We start from the raw sequence: 20,905 nt of genomic DNA on the forward strand, positions 1-20,905 counted from the left end.
TATGAAAAACAATATTTTTAGTTTAGACTAAGATTTGGAGAAAGGGTATCATATTGAAATAATAAACGTAGTAGCATGCACGGAGTCATAGATGCTTTATTCTCTCTAGGCTTCGTGTGTGATAGAGTAAGAAAGTTGTTTTGACAGTGATTTTGTTTGTGCTTCATATTTTGTAGAGACTTCTATATTTTTTTTTTCTCTGCAGGTTTTGCGTTTTATCAGCTGAGAATTATTTTTTGATTTTCAGAGAAGATCTTTAAACTTAATCTTCTCTTTAATCGGAGTCTAAATTTTTTGAAGAACTTTGCTTCATCTATAGAGGAGGGCTTCAGAGCTTCTTCTTTTCTAGAGTGAGAACTCATGTCTTCTGAGAGAAACTAATCCAGATACCCTCCAAACAAGGGAGACTTTTGTATTTATAGACTTAGAGTAAGAAAATATTTTCAAATATGCCCCCAACTTAATTGAATTTTACATAATCAATTTAAATTGTATTTGATTACTGATCCAACCCATTTTAGTGAATTTTTAGTTTAATAATGGACAAACTCGTTTGTTGGGTGCATGAGCCCAATACTTAATGCGGATCACTTAAATTTGTTGAATCATGGGTTTTATCTGCGAATACCCAAACCCTATTATAGGAGGCTCATCTTCAATCAATGGACTCTATTTGCATGTGTGGGCCCATTAATAATTTCGAGGGGCTTTCTTGTGATTTATGAAAATTGTATGGACATTCATAAAATTTTGATGCCTACAGTATCTAATTAGATATCCCAAATATTAACAAAAATAGGGACGTGAAATGAAATTGAAGAGGATTTCTCCAAAATTTTGAAGCAGCTTGGCCGCTTCAAAGTCGGACTTCTTGCACACCACCATGTCAAAACAATGTTAAACGACGAAAGATGCAATCCATAGAAAGATTTGGCGCCACACTAAATTATGTGGTTAATGAGATTTGTGAATCGATGATTCGTGTGTATTTTTCGATCTAATAAAAAATCACGTTTTGTAATTCATGATCGAAAGAATACCTTTTTAAGACAAATTCTATTGACACACCAACTTTTGCTAACAACACCCCAGTTCATATGTAAATGACTAAAGAATACACATATATTGGGGTGCTGTTAGTAAAAGTTGGTGTGTCAATAGAAACCATCTTTTAAAATAATGGAAACTTCTAGTGTCTATTGGCCATGATTATCCCATCAAATCTAGTTAGATGTCTTAATTAAGCTCTAATGGCTATAGATGAGATTTAAATTAATTATAATATAAAGTATATTTTACTTCTATTTTAAATTTAATACAAAAAAGTATGCATTTAATAGTTTAGGAAAAAATAGTGCCCACATCCCTGGGTGCAATCCCAAAACTTTCACATGGAGAGATTACCGGGATTCCATTATTTATTAACTCTTAGTAACATGAATATTGAATGTAATCATGGCTCAATCCTCTTACGGATTTTTTTTTTTTTTTTTGAATTTATCTTAGAGAGCTACTATTGTCACACCAACTTTTACTAATACCACACCAATTCTTACATAAATCACCAAAAATCACATCAATTGGTATGGCATTAGTAAAAATTGGTGTGGCAATAGCAACTCCGTTATCTTATCAGCAATGAGATTTGGCTTGGTCTCAATCTTATCTCGCTCCACTTTATCAACAATTTGACAGTTCAGTTTGTAGTCTAGATTTTGTTTAAAGAAAAAGATAAAATAATATTTTTTAGAGTCAGATCTTAAGTTTAAAAATAGACGGCATTTGAACTTCTAGATTTAAAATTTAAATCCCACAGTGAAAAAATCTCTTTTTTCAATTATGTTTTTTTTTTGAGAGTTCAAAAAAATTCATGCTCTATATACATGTGGCACCTAATGTTGTATTTGAGCGTTACATTTACCTGTGGTTCGTGGAGATAAATGATTTTTTGATCCATATAAGATGATCCAATCAAATTGAATAATAGTGCAATTGCTGTCTGAACAATTTGATAAAAAAAAATTTCAAATATTAATGAGATTATTAAAATATTACTTTCATCCATTTATGAAAATTTGCTAATTTGTAATAAGAGAGACTTTTTGAAGCATTAAACAATTTCACAATGAAAATATAAACATTAAATATTAATAAAAAGTTTAACATTGATAATCATTATCACCATATCTTTCCTAGAAATGTTCAATCAATGCATTTCAAAGTGCATGGTGAGTATCTTTATTTTAAAAAATGTTGATGTCGAGTAAGGAATTGTTGAAATCGATCCATTTCATTTATCACCGTATCGACATTCATGACACATGTTTAATTAGAACCGACAAAATTCACATTTCCTTCATCTTTGACAATCATATTGTGCATTATGATGCATACAAACATATTATCATTTCTAATAGGAGGAAAACTTTAATTTCTTTATTTCATAAGTTTAATGTAATCATTTTTTGAACTTACGCTAGTGAAATATTTTTTTCATAAATTATTTATCACGATGCTAATTAAAGAGTAAAATACACCATTCAAACTTGACAAAGTTTGGATTCAAGTTATTACCTCAAGATTACAAAGCATTATATCACATTTAAACTATTTCAATAGTTGCTAGATTTATTGATTTATTTATTTATTTATTTATTTTTGGTAGGATTTTAAATGAGTCTAATCATAATTGTAAACAACTTTGAAATTTATTTGAACAAGTGTTATAATGTTTTGTAATGTTGAGATTATAATTTGAGACAAACCTTTGTAATGTTTGGAGAGGATTTTAATTTTTAATTGTGGTGTGATAGATAATTTAAGAAATTGGGGTGCTAATTGAAATTCTTTTTTTTTTTCTCTCTCTCTCTCTCTCTTACTTGAAGTATAATAAGTAAAAAATTGGATTGCAATCTTTTTTATTTTACATTTAAAATTTTCTTTTTTAATGTGTTGGAATGGTATTTTAAAGCAATGTAGAAAAGTGATTAAGAGCCTTTATTTTAAAGAAGATGCTAAGTTGAAAGACGTGTCGGTTTGGAGTGTTCTTAAAGACATTTTCTATTAATCGGGTAACATCAGCAATTTCAAAGGGTAAGAGTATCTTGATATTTTTGAGAACATGGAGGTATCACGTTCACATGTCATGAAAAGAGGAGCATTACACCGACATTTTGAAATGAGTTGACAGTACAGACGTAGAAAAAATTTATGGTGGAAGGAAGAGTCGTGTAAGGCCTTCTTCTTTCAACACAATATTAATGAGAATAATCCTGAAGTAACTTTTAAACATATATGGATTGTACATGCTGATGTGGTGGTTCACACATAATCATAGATGTTTTTCATTGAGATGTTAGTGAAAAGCATCAATCTTTCATAATATTAGAGTCATTGTACATTCCTTGAATGTGGCAATTTTCTGTCGATCAAACAATTTTGGGATCACTTTCTAATGAGTAGGAATACGTAACATCTTTCTAAAGAAACCCTCTTCGTTCAGTCCAAACTAATTAGGGATTAATTAGAAAAAAAATCCCTCAGCCTAAGTCTTATAGGTAATTTTTCCAATAATTTAAATTACAAATATATCTAGTGAGTTGGATTGGGCAATGTTATGCCCTAGTCCAATCCGGAATTGATGGACTGGAAAGTGTTGATCTCAACCTACTTTAGTGGGTTTGATATGAAGGCCCACCAATATTTATTTTGATGGACCAGACCAGACTAGTGATCCAACAAACTCAATTGGCAACCGAACCTTTGGATGCTCAAAATTAAGAATAAGAACTTGACCTAATTTTTTGGGATGCGCTAGACCGGATAGGGTTTCAACGAGCAAGCCTACTTACCACATAAAAAAGATTTAAAAAAAATTTTATATTAATTTTTAAATGATTCTTTTTTCTTTTTTTTTTTAAATTTTCCGATAAGAATAGATGACACCACCCCATCCAAACTGCAAATCAGCAATCATATCAGGACCACTATTCATCAGTTTTATTGATGGCCAACACTCAACATCGTTATTTTGGCCCTTTATATGATTTTTCTTTGAGAGAAGAAACCATCAAATTAATATCTTTGAATGGAGAAAAACTCGGGGATATTTTGTATGGTGTGCGCGTGCGGGGGGAGGAACTACAAACTCCGATACTATAAAAACAAGAAGGACAAAGGCTCTGTGGCAAATGCTACACGGATTTTTTTATAGTATCTTGTGAGAGGGAATTATGATTTCAAAACTTGTCCGAGATCGAAATGTATCGTTCGAATCATCTCGATACCAGGCATGGCCGAGACGGACAAACAAATTTATATATCGGATGAGATTTAAAACTTCACATTCATCTTTCTCATTGTTCAATGACACATTTTAAACTTATTAGAAAACTCGTCCGAGACAACAAGGTACCTGGAATGAATGAGACGTGAAAACGAGTTTTAAAACCATGGAGGGAACATATCTATTGTAGTGTCATTTTCATATAGCACTTGTAACTCTTCTTTTACAGTCCACAAAAGATCGTTTAAAAAAAAATAACAATTCAAATCTCTTGTACTTATGTTTTGATTCAGATATGATTTTTTTTTAAAATGCCATTTTTAACATGATCCATTGATAACTTGTAGGTACTTTTTTTCTTTTGATTAGTATCACTTTTAAGTAGATTTGATAAAATTTTATCAATGATAATCAAATTTTATTTGAGATTTCATATTTTTAAGATTGAGTGGCGTAGGATTTATAACTTGCATGTGCCAACCGATTCTCAAAAAAATCAAAGAATTAAAAAAGAAAAAGACAAGACAAAATAAGAGGAAGAAGACAAAAACTATTACTATTATGTAAAAATATCCTCTCTAAAGTTTTTTTTATTTATAAAGATTCCCTGTCCTTCCTATATATTGAAAAGAGTAATGATAATATGACTCGACAAGGCATACTCAATTCACTCTGTGACAAGTTTGGGAATCGTAGACCTGTACGTTTGAGATACATAATTGCACATCCCCATAAAAATGCATCTCGAGGGAATCATGTATCCTAAGGGAATTGTGTATTCTTAGGCATATAGATCTACGGTTCTTGAACTTGTCCACGTAAGGGAATCGACTGAGTATACCATCTGATGAGTCATATTATCAAGACTATTAAAAATTATTAATAAAACTTCTAAAGGGAGTAAAAGTGCAAAACTCCACTAACCAAAAGAACTTATATTTGCATGGTTATTTAAAACAAATAAATAACTAATAATATTTTATTTCTATACAACAAAGAATACCACTCTAACAAGGAATCAAATCATGAGCTCTGGGTTTAAATAATTCCAACAACCTCCCTTAAATCGAGGTCTTTGAATGACATTATCCATGTAATCTTTTCAACGTTTCAAATGCATTGGTATATAGAGATTTTGTAAAGATATCAACAACTTGGTCTTTAGAATGACAGAACTCGACCACAATTTCATTTTTCTCTATGTTGATATAGTTGCTACTTCCATGAAAAATTGGATTCATCATTAATGATTTTGTATAACAAGATGCAATAATCATGTGAATAATATCAAGTCTAGTAATAGGTAAAAAAAACTTTAAAATAATCAATATATAATTATTGTTTGTAACATTTGGTTACTAATCTTTCTTTAAGATGATCCACTTCTCCGTTAAATTTATATTTTGTTTTGTTTACACCCACATGATACTAATAGCTTTCTTACCTGGGAGATCAATGAGCTTTCAAGTACCATTTTTCTTAATTGCATGAATGTTTTTTAGAGTCATATTGGTGTGATCTCAAGATTGAATCTCACATCACACACCCTGACGTAAAAGTGGATGGGAACCATAGATGCTTTTTTCACTCTTATATCGGGGAAAGCATCTATAGTTCTACTACACTTATATGTCAGGGTGTGCAATGTGGGGTCTAATCTTAAAGTCATTTCAGCTTTATTATTATTATTATTATTATTATTATTATTTTTTTTATAAATATCTTTGAATCAATTATCATTACAAAGTACATTCTCATATGTCAGAGGAGTAGAATCTGCAAATAAGGAAAAATTTTAAATATCTTTTATCAGAACTAATATCAACATTAGTGATGTTGAGGACACTTAGATAAGGAGTGATTTTTTTTATTCAAACTCTCCAATTGTTGATACGTGGCTAAGAGGACAAAATTAAAAAGAGAAAATATCTCTCACATACCCACAATCAACCTCAATCTGAAGTGACTGCAGGATTCAACCTCACATCCCACATCTTGATATCTTGATGTAAAAGTAATGGGAATCATAGATATTTTTTTACTTGTTTCTCAAGAAAAGCATCTATGGTTTTCATACACTTACCTGTCAACTTACCTGTCAGGTTGTGCGATGTGAGGTCCAATGTCGAAGTCACTTCAGCATTATTATAATTTTTTCTTTTATCAATATCTTGACCCATTTATCATTACAAATTGCATTCTCATACGTTATAAGAGTAGAATATCTACAAATAATGAAAAACTCAAAATATCTTTTATCAAAACTAATATCAACATTAGTACCGTTAAGGACTCTTTGATGAGGAGTGATTTTTTTTTTGGGTTCAGAACTCTCTAATTGCTTGATATGTGGCTAAGAGGACAAAATTAGAAAGAGAGAAAATATCTCCCACATACCCACAATGAACCTCAATGTGAAGTGACTTCAAGATTGAACCTCACATTGCATCTATGATGTCCATACACTTACATATCAGGGCGTGCGATGTGAGGTCCAATCTTAAAGTCACTTCAGCATTATTCTTTTTATTTTTTATTTTTTATCAATATCTTTGTGCCATATATCATTACAAATTACATTCTTATATGTTATAGGAGTAGAATCTGCAAATAATGAAAAATTCAAAATATGTTTATTAGAAACTATTATCAACATTAGTGACAACATAGTGGAGGAGCTTTAAAGGCATTTTTCCTTACTAAGTTGGACGGGAAAGTTTTAGTATCAAAATTTTGAGCAAAAAATCGTTGGGATTCTGCAAAAAATCAAATCAGTGGAGCAATGAGAGCATTAAGACGGAAAAAACCCTTCATTGGATAACACTTGGCAATTTCAAGGAGGTATTTTAAATTCAAAACACCACATGTCTAGTTAAAAAGAGTGCTTCTTCAAAATTTGAACAGGCTGTCCGCTTCAAAGTCCAACTCCATTTAAACGTGGGTGAGAATACAGTTTCTTCGCAAGTCTCAATCAACTTTTAGTTATGTGGTTCACAAGATTCATAGTAAGAGAGGTTCACGTCGGGAAGCATTCTTTAACGTTGGCAGATATTTGAAGGACAAGCCCATTAATTATCTCCATTAGAATCCCCGCAAAATCACCTATATATACATGCTCATCTCTCACTCTCTTTATATATGTTTTTATAGAAGACTCTCTCTCTCTCTCTTCTCTCTATTTGAAGGTAACGATTGAATTTCAAATGAATTCTTGTAAGTAACCATATGTTTTAGAATTCTGATAATTTGACCCTTTTTTCTTTTTTTTAACGTTCTTTTGTACACTTTCTTCACAAAATTATACAAAATCAATAAAGATTTGTTCTTGTGTATTTCTAAAGCAAAGGATCTACGGTTTTGTGAAGGGAGACAACAAAAAGGGAAGTCAGATTATCACAACTCTATATTATAAAATCTAGTTGAGTGACTTAAGTATCCCTCTTTATTTCATAATTGTTTTGAGATATCCTGTGTTTTCCAATTGATATAAAATTGTTTCCCCCCTCATCTTCCCATAGGGAGTGGATCCTCTGTAGCCCATTTCTCCTGCAGCTCTCTGTAGCTCTTGTTCTACAATCCATAGAACACCACGTTCAAGGAAAATAACCACACAGACCTCTTGTATTTATGGTTGAGATCAGATTAGAAAAAAAATATTAAAAAAAAAAAACTTTTTTTTTGTGCCTTAATCAAGTGTTTGAAAATGGACGGTACCTGTACTCCTATATTTAAATGATTGGATGCAATCATTGTGATGATGTGGCATACTCTCAAACGTTGATATGGGCTACAGAGGGCTACGGGAATTTCACAGTGGATATGCTCCCCTTCCCCTAATCCCCCCACCTTCTAGTCTTCCACTAGATTTCTGTAAACTACTTTTGATAGGCTTAGAAGTTTCAGAATCGACGAATTGTTGGTGAGTATGATCTCTTCACCACATAGATCATCCTCACAAAAAATCAGCCTATTTTGAAACTTCTAACCAATATATTGAAAAATGTTTGGTACAATGTTTAGTTTATATATTTGTTTCACGGCTTAGTTATTTATTCATTTATTTTTGAAAAACATTCTCTTTACTAACTTAGTAATATTTCAAATCTTAATGAGGATGGTTGAGCTCAAGTAAGTGGATTACCAAATGGGCCGCATCACTAGAACACTCTAGATTTCATTGAAAAACCTAGAAATGGTTGAACACTATATATATATATATATATATATGGGTCCCGTTCAGCACCCTAAGCTTTACCACACACTTTAACAAACGTGTTTTGTCTTACATGGGTTAGAAGTTTTGGAATCGGCTGATTTTTGGTGAGGATGATCTCTATGGTGAGGAGATCATCCTCACCAAAAATCAGCTCATTCCAAAACTTTTAACCCCATCAAAAATGGTTTACAAAAAATGGACGGTCCACGATTTTTCAACTTGTAAACATGGGGCTAAACATTTTGGAATGGGCTGATTTTTGGGGAGGATGATCTTCTAATCATAGAGATCATCCTCACCAAAAATCAGCCCATTCCAAAACTTATAACCCATGTAGGACAAAAAACGTTTGTTAAAGTGTGTGGTAAAACTTAGGGTGCTGAACATTTCCCTATATATATATATTTGGGCTTCATCCAAGGTTTTGAAAGTGGAAGCTTACTAAACTCTCAAATTAAAAATGAACAATAAAAAATAACCTTTCTCAAGATATTTTTTTTTTCTTTTAAAGTTCAGTTAATTTGTTCTCGACCTCTTTCTGGCATTGGATATCATTTTTTGGATGCCAATAGACGAGCTCAACAACCCTTAGTAAGATTTAAAATATCACTAAGTTAGTAAAGCTAGTCTTACTCTTTTTTAATACAAGCTTTCATTAATTGAAGGGGAAGGAAATAGATTGATCAACGAAGAATACTATACTTCTAAAATGTGGAAGCTAAAGATAGCGAAGGACAGTGTGAGTGGGCCTTATAGTCCATGGCTCTTTAGCACCAATAATTTCGTTGGAAGACAGACTTGGGAATTTGATCCAGATGCTGGGACGCCCGAAGAGCGAGCTCAAGTTGAGAAGGCTCACGATGAGTTTCATAAAAATCGGTTTCAGGACAAGCCTTGTGGGGATGTTCTTTTACGATTACAAGTACGTCAAAGAGAAAGAAATACACATTTTATCGTGAATTTCTAAACTTAGGAAAATGAGTGACTAGGTACGCACTGCATTAGACACTAAGCTGATGTGGAGGTTGTACAGAACTGTTGATGTTTTCCCATGGTATGTGTAAGAAACATCTACAGTTCTATGGATACCTCCATGTCAGTTTAGTGTCTAACGCAGTATCCTATGCATTAATTATATGACAACTCTTCTACTTAAAAGTAGGGTTGTCCTAAATTGACTTCCTACTACCTATGCTTAACACTTAACACTTCGTTGATGTGGCAGTGTGCAGAGACATAAACAATAGGTCTTTCCTAAAAAAATGATTAATTAACTCAACAAAAAAAAAAAATCAATAAAAAGGAAACGTAACTAATGTGTCATTGTGCACAGAACCCTTGATTTTTTTTTTTTTTATGGCTATGTGCATATGGCCACATTAATTTAGTGACTTTTTGAATCACAATTCTTTTTCGCCAGATAGAAGGAGAATTTTTTTAGAGCCGTGCTAAAATGACTCAAAAAAAGATACTCAAATACACTCAATTGATTTGGAATGTGCACAAAATGATAAATTTTTTCTCGAGATGCACAAGGAAAATCGATGTTTTTGTGCACATTCTGCATCAGTTGAGTATATTTGAGAATTTTTTTTTAGCCAATTTAATATTATTAAAAAATTATGATTATCTGCACATTGCCACATCAGCGCAGTGTCCTAGGAAGTCATTTAGGATTTTCCTAAAGATTCAATTAGTTGGAAAGACTAAGATAAAGTGACTCAAAAAAAGTCACTCAAACTTCACTCATTGATGTGGATGCATGTACGGAACCATAGATCTTTTTCCTTGTATTTCCCGAAGAAAAAGATCTATGTTTCTATGCATATGCCAAATCAGCGAGTGAATTTCGAGTGACTGTTTTTGAGTCAGTTTAACATGACTCAGTTTGCAAACACTAGGTTCTACTTTATACCTGTGCAACTTCTTTCATGTAGTATCTTGTAATAGTTTATAAGGGATTGAGACAACACCACTTTGGAAAAACACACACAGATTTAAAAAAAAAAAAAATAGAAAACAAAACAAAGCAAAAAATTTGGACTTGATCGAAGACTTAAAAAATGGGCGGTCACTGAACTTCCAAATTTGAAAGGTTAGATTTTATTGTTATGTTGACGTAAAACTTTTCTCAACCGTCTAAAAAGTACCACTCTGAGCTTCAATGAACTTCCAAATATGAAAGATTTGATTTGATTTTCTTGTTGACATGGCGCTCTTCTCAACCCTCAAGGTGGCTTTCCCTCACCAATTCGCTTAGATATAATATTCTGAACTAAAATAAAACTATTTTAAAAATATTTATAATTTTAATATATTTTTATTTGACTCGTACAAGTTGATTCTCGGGTCTTCAACTCAATGGATACTATTGCAAAAGTGTTCAATGTAAACCCATCAACTAGGAAACTCAATTAAAAAAAAAGACTCCAAGTTTATTGATGTGGCAATTATAGATCTACTGGATCAACACCCTTGACGAGCATCTATTATTAATTATGTCTGATTTCAGAATCATACATAATCTTCATTTCTTATCATGATCTCGAAAATACAATTACAGATGTTAAAAGAGAACAAAGATAAATTTGATCTAAGTACACCCACAGTAAAGATTGGGGACAATGAAGATGTGACATATGATGCAACCACAACTGCATTGAGGAGGGCTGTCCGATTCTTTTCTGCCATGCAAACAAGTGATGGGCATTGGGCTGCTGAGATTGGGGGCCCATTATTTTTCATGCCTCCCATGGTAAGCGTTTTTAATTACATGTTATGTTTGAGCCTTGTATTCTATTGGTATGCTTTTTGGGGTGACTTCTTTTTTTTTTTTTTTCCTCATTCTCAATTTCTTAAACAGTTTGATATAGGAGCAATTTCATAACAAAAAAAAATGTTACAAAATGCAGGTTTTCGTGTTATACATCACCGGAATGCTTGATACTATATTTTCGGCGGAACATAAAAAGGAGATTCTTCGTTACACTTACTATCATCAGGTGCAACCAGTTCATGTGTCATCTTTTCGTTACGAGACAAACATAATATTTACTAATACTTATAAAACAGATATATTTATTTGTTTGCAGAATGAAGATGGAGGATGGGGATTTCATATCGAGGGCCATAGCACAATGTTTGGTACGGCACTGAACTACATTTGCATTCGTTTACTAGGAGAAGGGCCTGATGGAGGTGAAGATAATGCTTGCGCAAGAGGACGAAAATGGATTCGTGACCGTGGTGGCGTAACTTCCATACCATCATGGGGTAAAACATATCTTTCGGTAGGGCCTATAACACATACTTTCAAATATAATTTCCCTATGTCGGTGGATGTCTCAATGTGATCAATCAATATTTTCTTAGTATTGGCTCCACTTGTTACATTGCTAATCATTTACGAATGCAAATGCAAAATAATAATAATAATTTGCTGCAGATACTTGGAGTGTATGAGTGGTCAGGCTGCAACCCTATGCCCCCAGAGTTTTGGCTTCTTCCTTCCTTTCTTCCTATGCATCCAGGTTTGCACTACACATACATCTCTTTGTTTCATGACCATTTATAAATATATTCAGATTTTGTTTACTTACCATCATCTTCATCAAAGCCTTGTCCAAAAAAATCCTTGTATTTACATTCAATTATGATTAAGACCATGTCTTTTGTTACTTCTATTATGTTCATATGCATTTTAACTACCTCAATTTACATTGCTTTTGTTTTTTGTTTTTATATTTTTTTGTTTTTTTGTTTTTTTGTTTTTTTTTTGCTCTTTTAGACCTATCAAGTTGTACATTCTTTCTATTTTGCGTTATAATTGGCTTTTTGTTCCATACCGAATGTAAATACATGGGTTTTGAAACTTTTGGAGAGGTTTGAGCTCATCTACACGGGTTAGGAGTCACTACCATTCAATTAAGGTGTGAATGGGCACTATAAAAGATTTTCAAATTTGTTTTTTTTAGCTTGTAGTGACTCTCATATCCAAATGGATAAGGAAAATGTCTTCTTAGAGACTCTATGGAAAATGAGTTTTCTTGAGGAACAAGGAAAGTGGTAGGTACCCTGTCCCTTTCCTCCTAAGATGGTTACCATTTGTTGATCAAAAATGAAATTTGAAACTCATTTTTTTTTTAGTTTTAAAGATAGAGGAAGTTATAGAAATTTTTTTAAAAATTGACTATAGTTTATTTCTAGAAAAATAGCAAATTAGGATGATGAGCAAGCCCCTAATAGAAGTAGGTGGTTGCTGAATTTTTTTTATGAGCTTGGTACTTTGATGAAAATCCACATAGATTTCATCATTAGGGTCTCAAAGTTTCAAAACAAGTTTATATATTCTCTAGGGAGACTTTATTTGTTAGTTTGGTCCTTAAGTAATGTTCATGTATTGAACAAAACCATATTGAAATCAAACTTTATGCATAAAATTTTTGTCAATTGTTAGAATTAGTTTTGTTGGCTCTAAAGGTCGGATATAAGCATGGAAAGACTAATACCTCGACTTGTAGCCATTTTAAGAGTGAGTATGTGTAAGGTGTATGTATGAGATGGACTCATCAAGATAAGATCACCTCCTAAGAGGGTTTACTTTCTAATTCTATTGCCATCAAAGAAGATAAAAAATGAGAAACTATTACTCTAAGAAACTTAAAGTGCAAGAAAAGTAAAAAAAGTAAAATATCTACACTATGAATTTAAATTTCATGAAAATAAAGAATGTAAAGCAACCTAACCTAATATTTTGAAGGAGCTTATTGAGGATTTATTGGGGGATATTACTTCTAAAAGGAAGTACTCTTTTTCTCTTTCTCTTTCTCTCTCTCTCTCTCCAAGCCTCTAAACTAAAAATTTAAAGAACTACATTAGAAAGCAAGAAAGTAAATTAAATAGAGAAAAGTGCTTGAAAGTAAAGAGAAAGGGAAGAGTAAAAGTAAGAAGATTAAATGGGGAGCTTGGAGGGTTTAGCTCCACCTTGATTTTCTTCTTCTTCTTGGATTTTTCTTCTATGAATTTTTTAGAGGAGTTTGAGAGAATAGGGAGGTTTGAGAAATTAGGAAGGGATTTGGACAGAATTTTGGATTACCAAAAATAAGCTCTTCACTTTATTTTGGAAGGGTCTCTTATTATAGGATTTTGGGTGACTTTTGGGAATAAATTGATCCTAATTCTTCAAGTTCCCAATAATTTTACTAAAACCTTCATGAAAAGCATTAATTCCACCTTCTAACCTTGGTCTTGATGGTCTTTATCCTCTTGTTGAGTCTAACCAATCTTGATCATAATGGGTAGGGTGGTAACAACCCAAAAGTTTTGGAGAATTCTTGATAGAAGTTAGAATAATCCTAAGACCTTGATCTTGAGTCAATCGTAAGAGAAATAAACCAAATGATATGTAATTAGATGATAAGTGTTTAGCCTCTTTGGTCACTTCTCTTGAGAGAGTCTCCAATAAACTAGGGATAGATTGGCCATTGGGTAGAAGTTCTATAGAATTCTTTAGGGTGAATCAAAATGTCATAGGCTTTGAAAAGTAGTCAATTTACATGGAATGTGTAGATATTCGAAATCTTTGGAGAGGTTTGAGCTTATCTATACGGGTTTAAAAGTCATTACCATTCTATTAAAGTGTAAATAGACACTATGAAAGATTTTTTTTTTAAATTCTATTTTGTTGGATTGTAATAACTCACATATTCAAAAGATAAAGGGAAATGGTCTACCTAGAGATTTAACGTAAAGAGGTTCAGTTGAGGGATAAGGAAGGTGTTAAGCATTTTGTCTCACCCATCCTAAGATAGTTGTCAATATATGACTAAAGATGAAAATTAAAAACTCTTTTTGAGTTTTGAACATAAAAGAAACTGTAGAAAAAAGTAAAGAAAAATCAACTATAGTCTAGCTCTAGAAAATGAACAAAATAAGATAATGAGCAAGTTAAAACAAAAATGTTTCTTGCTAAAAAAAATTTGAGCCTAAGATTTTGGTGGGAATCAATGTGGATTTCATCTTCTTGAATCCCAAGGCTATTTTTAGATATTAATTGCTCACTTGAAAGTATTTTTTTGTTGGTTTAGCCTTTACGAGGGGTCCATGAGTTGGACACCACCATGGAAAGAGAAGGAGCCTTATGCATGCAATGTGTCATCTTTGAGACTGTTTTTATTAACTTTGATAATTAGGTGTAGATCTAGATAAATCTTCACATTTGACCCTTCGGGAACTCACAGTTAGTGGTAGGGTCATACCCGAATGTGTTTTCTACTTCTGGATGTGACTATTTCAGCGTAACATAACCTCCCTTGATAAACGGAGGCAAAAACATTGATAATTTCATCGACAACCTAATAAACTCTCTTTTTCTTTGTTGCTGGTTGTTGTTGTACTGATTGTTGTTGTTGCTGAGGTTGTACCTGAAATTGAAAATGTTGTTGATTGTTGTATGGCTTTGCTTGGGGTTGTTGTGCTTAATACGGACGGTTCGGTGGTGCTTGAAAAATCATGGGTACTTTAGGTGTTGCGGTTGGAAAATGAACAAGTACTTGAGCTGACTGCACATAGTTAGCCTACCCTTCATCCTTCTTTTTCATCGCAACTACCGACTTCTTTTGTATTGCACCACTGGATGAAGTATCTTGTTGTGGAGTTGTCCAATCTATAATAATCCCCAACTTCAAACCATCCTCTTTCTTATTAGCAATCTGAACCAATGAGGAAAAATTGGATACGTGTGTCCTATGAGATGAGTATAATAGTACTGTCCTAGTATGAAGATGAAAGTTGTGTTCATCACGATTTCTGTCATGGGAGGCTTCATTTGTAAAGTGGACTCCTTCCATTGTTGAACATATTTTTTAATGGTCCTTTGGACTTCTCTGTCATCTAGGCTACACCCTACTTGTCTAACGCCACATCTATATTAAATTTGTAATTACCTATGAAGACGGTGGCCAAGTTTCTCCAACACCGAATTTTATTATAGTCCAACTGAGTGAACCATCTTTGTGCTACCCCAATTAAGCTCCCTTGGAACATTTGCACTAGGAGCTTGTCATTTCTTTCAAATTAGCACATATTGTCACGGTATTTCTTGAACTTCGGACACTTAAAATTCGTTATTAGTACGAAGTTCGGATATAAACATAGATCATCAAACACAAAGTTATCTTGGGAATCTCCCCCTTTTAGTCGGTTCAACTCTTCCATAATCGCATCCATAATACTTGACAACTTATTTTCAACGTAGTTCCTCTCAGGCATCCTGACCCAATAGATTCTCCTTTATGTGTTATCTTGATATGTTGCGGAGGTGGACATTGAGTAAAGATGAGGGGAGGAATGTTCTTAGTTTGAGATGGCACCGACACTGGTGTTGGTACATTGTTCTGAGCTTACGTCAACGTAGGATCAAGAGTTGGTACTATTGGAAGAGATATCATTGTCGGATTGGTTATTATAGGTATTTACTGACTAAACTGTCCTGAATTATTTGCATGATTCTTAATAACTTGAGTAACCCCTGGAATCGGAATCAATGTTGATAGCATGTTCCCAATTGATACCATTTGATCACTCAGTTTCTTAAACGGTTCCTCACTAACCGGATGGTTGCCAGTTAGACTATCTGCAACAAATGGATTTTCTATGAATAGAGGCTCAGTTCTATCTATTGGCTCCATGGTAACAATCTTATACCTGAGATGATACCAAATTTTTGTTGTAACCCCTCTTCTCAATCATCTGCTCTTTAGACGCTCAATGTTTGTCCCCTTAGTACAAAATATTGCTCTGAAGCATAGATACTTTGGTTTTTAAAAAAAGACAAAAGATTCATTTTTAATTCCAAGAAAATGATGACTTTATTATATATATATATATATGGTTAATAGAAAACCCTCTCATGATAAGGTTAAAAGAGACCTTGGAAGATTTAGGAGAAAGGATAGCTTTAGGGTGGTTTGGAACAAATTGCGGTTTGGTTTCGATTTATAAAAATGGAAAATCGATTAATTTGGTTCAGTTCTCAGATCAATCTTATATAGAACCGAATCAAATCGAGAACCAAACCCTTATGCAATAATAAATAATATATATAATAATTATTTCTACATATACATATATACATATACATATAAATACTACCCATATATATATATATATATATTATATATATATATATATTATATATATATATATATATATATAATATATATAATAATTATTATAAATTATTTTAGGAGTTAGGACATAGATTAGTCATCTTTTATGAATAAACTAATGATTTTTTATGGATAGATTTGTGATGTATTGTATGGAATTTAGTTTTTGTTTTTTCATTAAAAAATATTACTTACAATTTATAGAATATTGGCAATCCGTAGAATTGAACCAAACGAAAGCGACTTTAATTTGGTTTGGACTGATTTGGTTTCAATCAAATTTGGTTCAGTTCTAGTTCTTATTTAGTGGAACCGACCTATGTCGGTTTGATTCTAATTTGACCTCAAATCGAACCAAGTTGCACCCCTAGTTTGTAACCCTTTATTGTTTATCTATTTTTTTCTATTATTTTTTTGATTTTATTTTTTGACACCTAAAGGAATGTAGAGGAACTATCTTAGATAAATCTAAGATGTTCTACTAAGAATCCTTAAATGATAAAAGAAGCAGAAAAGAAGGAAATGAATACAAAAGTGATCTTTTAGAGGTTCAAAGGTCTTTAAGAAACCTGAGCTACGAAATGAAATGTGAGTAATTTGAACTTTAAGAGGTCCAAAGGTCCTTAAAAGGCCCGAACTACGAAAGGAAATGCAACTAATCTGACTTTTAAGAAATACAAAGGTATTTGAGAAATCGAACTATGAATCCCTGCTTGATATTTGGACTTTAAACTAGTAGGAAACTCTCCGTGTCGAGTCGATTCTCGGATAGTTTAATGCTCTCGGGCTCGACCTAGGCAAAAATGGGGTGTCTACACCGAATTATCTCAATTTACTTTCTTTTAGATTGAAAACGGTTGTGTTACTCTTATTTACTCTCGTATGTGTTCACTTCTAATTTTATCTTCCCAATTTTACTTTCATTTTTCATTCATTCATCTCTACTATGCTCAATCCATGCACATGTTGTCTCTTGATTGTCCAACATTAAGTTTCATACACCATTTCATTTTAGCTTGGTATATATAATTTCTTACACCATAGTCATTCTTATTTCGATCTTTTAAAATTTTTCTTTTAATTTGATTGAGATGTTTGCCTCCGTCACATAAGATTACAGTGAAAATTTATACCGTTGTCTACGTTTCCTTTATCTCAAAGTCCTCCTATGAAATGCAGGAAAAATGTGGTGTTATTGTCGTTTAACTTACATGCCCATGTCATATTTATATGGGAAGAGGTTCATTGGTCCGATCACAGAACTTATTTTATCATTGAGGAAAGAACTTTACATTCAACCTTATCATGAAACTAATTGGAACAAAGAACGCAAAGTGTGTGCTAAGGTTTGTTATATCAAATCTACTTTTATGTTCTTTTAATTGCAATAACATGTATTTGATATATGTGTAAATGGGTTCTCATGCTTGTAAATATTCCAAATTCATGCAAATACATAAAATCTTGTGCCAAATTATTATTGCAGGAGGATCTCTACTTTCCCCATCCCCTAATACAAAACTTGATCTGGGATTCTCTTTACTTGTTTGCTGAGCCTCTTCTAACACGTTGGCCCTTTAATAAGTATAGAGAGAAGGCTCTACTAGTAACAATGAAGCATATTCACTATGAAGATGAGAATAGTCGATACATGACAATTGGAGCTATAGAAAAGGTAATACACATCAACTTGTACCTCTGGTTGAACCCTGTGACGTAGTATTTCGAACATATGACTCAAGAAGTTTGAGCTTACGAGCTTGTTGTGAGATGTCTAGTAGTCTTATTGGACTTGGACTTTAAGAGGCAAGATAGTATCGAAAGGGAACATTTCCGAACTTTATGTTTTGCTCTCTTAGGTTCCTTGCGGTAGAGGACAGAGAGTATGTAATCTTTATTGTTGATAGTGGATTTTTTTCTCCATCTCCTCCGTGGACGTAGGGGATCTGCTGAACCATGCAAATCATGTGTTATTTTATATTCGATTTTTTCGTCTTTATTTTTTACTCTTTTTACGCTTCTCCACATGGTTCCATTGCAGGCTACCCATTTGTAAAAGAAAAAAATTAAAAGCAAAACCAAGATACATTTATTTAGGTTATATATCTATTTGTTGTATTCATACCAAAACAATCCCTTGATGTTTACCTGCACAGGTGTTATGTATGCTTGCTTGTTGGGTGGAAGATCCAAATTCAGATGCATTCAAGAAACATCTTGCCAGGATCCCAGATTATTTGTGGATTGCTGAAGATGGATTAAGAATGCAGGTTTAAAAACAATATATATCTCTTCTATATGCTCAAAATTCAATAATTTGTCTTAAAATTTTACTTTGTTAGTAGTAAGTATTAAGCTTACTAAATTCGATTTAATTGTAGGCTTCTGGTAGTCAAATGTGGGATACTAGTTTCGCCATTCAAGCACTTATTGCAAGTAATCTTCACGACGAAATTGGACCTACTCTTAAAAAGGGACATGATTACATAAAAGCATCACAGGTTTCGTCTTAATCTTGCCAATCAACAACAACAACAACAAAAATCTTCACTTTATTTATTCTCTTAATTTTCCTATATTGGATTATTTTGAAGGTTAGAGATAACCCATCTGGTGATTTCAAAAGCATGTATCGTCACATTTCTAAAGGAGCATGGACATTCTCAGATCAAGATCATGGGTGGCAAGTCTCAGATTGCACTGCAGAAGGACTAATGGTAACTATCTCAAAATTCCAATATTAGACAAATGTGCCATTTAATCAAATCTATAGTAACAAGGATTATATATGATAAATTCTTCTTCTTTGATAGGGGTGCCTTTTACTCTCACAAGTACCACCGGAAATCGTTGGGGAAAAAATGGAGCCAGAGCGATTATACAACTCTGTTAATATAATTCTTTCTTTACAGGTAAGGATTATCTTCCATGGAATTTGTTATACGCATCTCTAGAGTCTAAACAAACATCTATTGGACAACTAACTAAGGGCTTTCCAATAACAAGGTTTCATTTGTGAATTCTTAGAGTTGAACAAATAACAAGTGAAATTATTTAGAATCAACACTAAAAGAATTTCTTACTATCTTCACTTTTATTTGGATTAAGTTTCATTGATATGGACACGCGCTCTATTGTAAATGATTCCAGAGTAAAAATGGTGGCTTGGACAGCTTGGGAGTCAGTAAGAGCACATAAATGGCTGGAGGTAACGATTCTAAAAGTTATTGGAATCCCTCTAATAATGGTCGAATGTGGTCTAATTAATATTTTTAGTAACATAGAAATTATGTGTTTTGTTTGCAGGTGCTCAATCCTTCAGAACTTTTCGAGGAAATTGTCGTCAATCATGAGTAATATTTCTTAATCTTTTCTATTTCTGTTATTAATTTTCTTTGTATTGGCGGATACACTATAACATGTGTGGTATCCCAGGTATGTTGAATGCACTGCATCGGCAATTGAGGCTCTAGTATGCTTCATGAAGTTATATCCTGGACATAGGAAGAAAGAAATTGAATATTTCATTGCAAAAGCCATACGTTACCTCGACGAGAAACAAATGCCTGATGGTTCATGGTACTTATGTTTCTTTTTCTAACCTATGAATGATTAATCCTATAATTTAGGTAGTTTTTTCTTGTTTCATTTTGCATAAATAAAAAGTCTACATGAAATTAATGTTTGTACAGGTATGGAAACTGGGGAATTTGTTTTATCTATGGCACATTGTTTGTGTTGAGGGGGCTATCAGCTACTGGAAAACACTACTACAATAGCCCAACTGTCCGTAAAGCAACTGAATTTTTGCTATCAACGCAGCAATTGTCGGGTGGTTGGGGAGAGAGTTATCGTTCATGTCCAAAAAAGGTAACATACACCGAATAACTATTTATTCGTAATAATACATGGTTCTTGACAGAGTGGAATGGAGAAACAAGATTTATTTTGCTGATCCCAAATCTGTGTGTTAAGGTCTTGACGATGATGTTGCTTCCAACTATGGTGATGTTTGTTAAACTGAAAAAAATAAGTGCTGAATAACATTAAGCGCTGAATTTAAGTGCTGAAAAAGTTGTTTGTTTAGATGCTGAATCATGTTTGTTACATATTGCTGAAACTGGTAAATTGTCTTTGTTACCCTTACAATCATATTATACATTGTTTGCATGTTTCAAATGCTTATTTATTATCAAACACAGTAAAATATATTATTTCTTATAAAATTAAAATATA

General features: G+C 32.7%; 1 pseudogene across 1 annotated transcript in view; it reads left to right on the forward strand.

Annotated features, from left to right (window-relative positions):
* LOC147381382 (beta-amyrin synthase 1-like) overlaps window positions 1–20,905 on the forward strand; it is a 50,066-nt pseudogene that overhangs the window by 27,436 nt on the left and 1,725 nt on the right. The window contains exons 2-16 of the transcript XR_015174593.1: window positions 9,167–9,423; window positions 11,065–11,256; window positions 11,414–11,503; window positions 11,594–11,791; window positions 11,947–12,031; window positions 17,849–18,015; window positions 18,156–18,344; window positions 18,826–18,939; window positions 19,051–19,170; window positions 19,264–19,386; window positions 19,483–19,581; window positions 19,820–19,877; window positions 19,976–20,022; window positions 20,105–20,248; window positions 20,362–20,539. The product of XR_015174593.1 is annotated as a beta-amyrin synthase 1-like (transcript). The remainder of the gene's footprint in view (window positions 1–9,166; window positions 9,424–11,064; window positions 11,257–11,413; window positions 11,504–11,593; window positions 11,792–11,946; window positions 12,032–17,848; window positions 18,016–18,155; window positions 18,345–18,825; window positions 18,940–19,050; window positions 19,171–19,263; window positions 19,387–19,482; window positions 19,582–19,819; window positions 19,878–19,975; window positions 20,023–20,104; window positions 20,249–20,361; window positions 20,540–20,905) is intronic.

This window comes from Akebia trifoliata, unplaced genomic scaffold (assembly GCF_017979445.1).
Source record: "Akebia trifoliata isolate Shusen 1 unplaced genomic scaffold, ASM1797944v1 Contig00522, whole genome shotgun sequence".
NCBI classification, from domain to species: Eukaryota; Viridiplantae; Streptophyta; class Magnoliopsida; order Ranunculales; family Lardizabalaceae; genus Akebia; species Akebia trifoliata.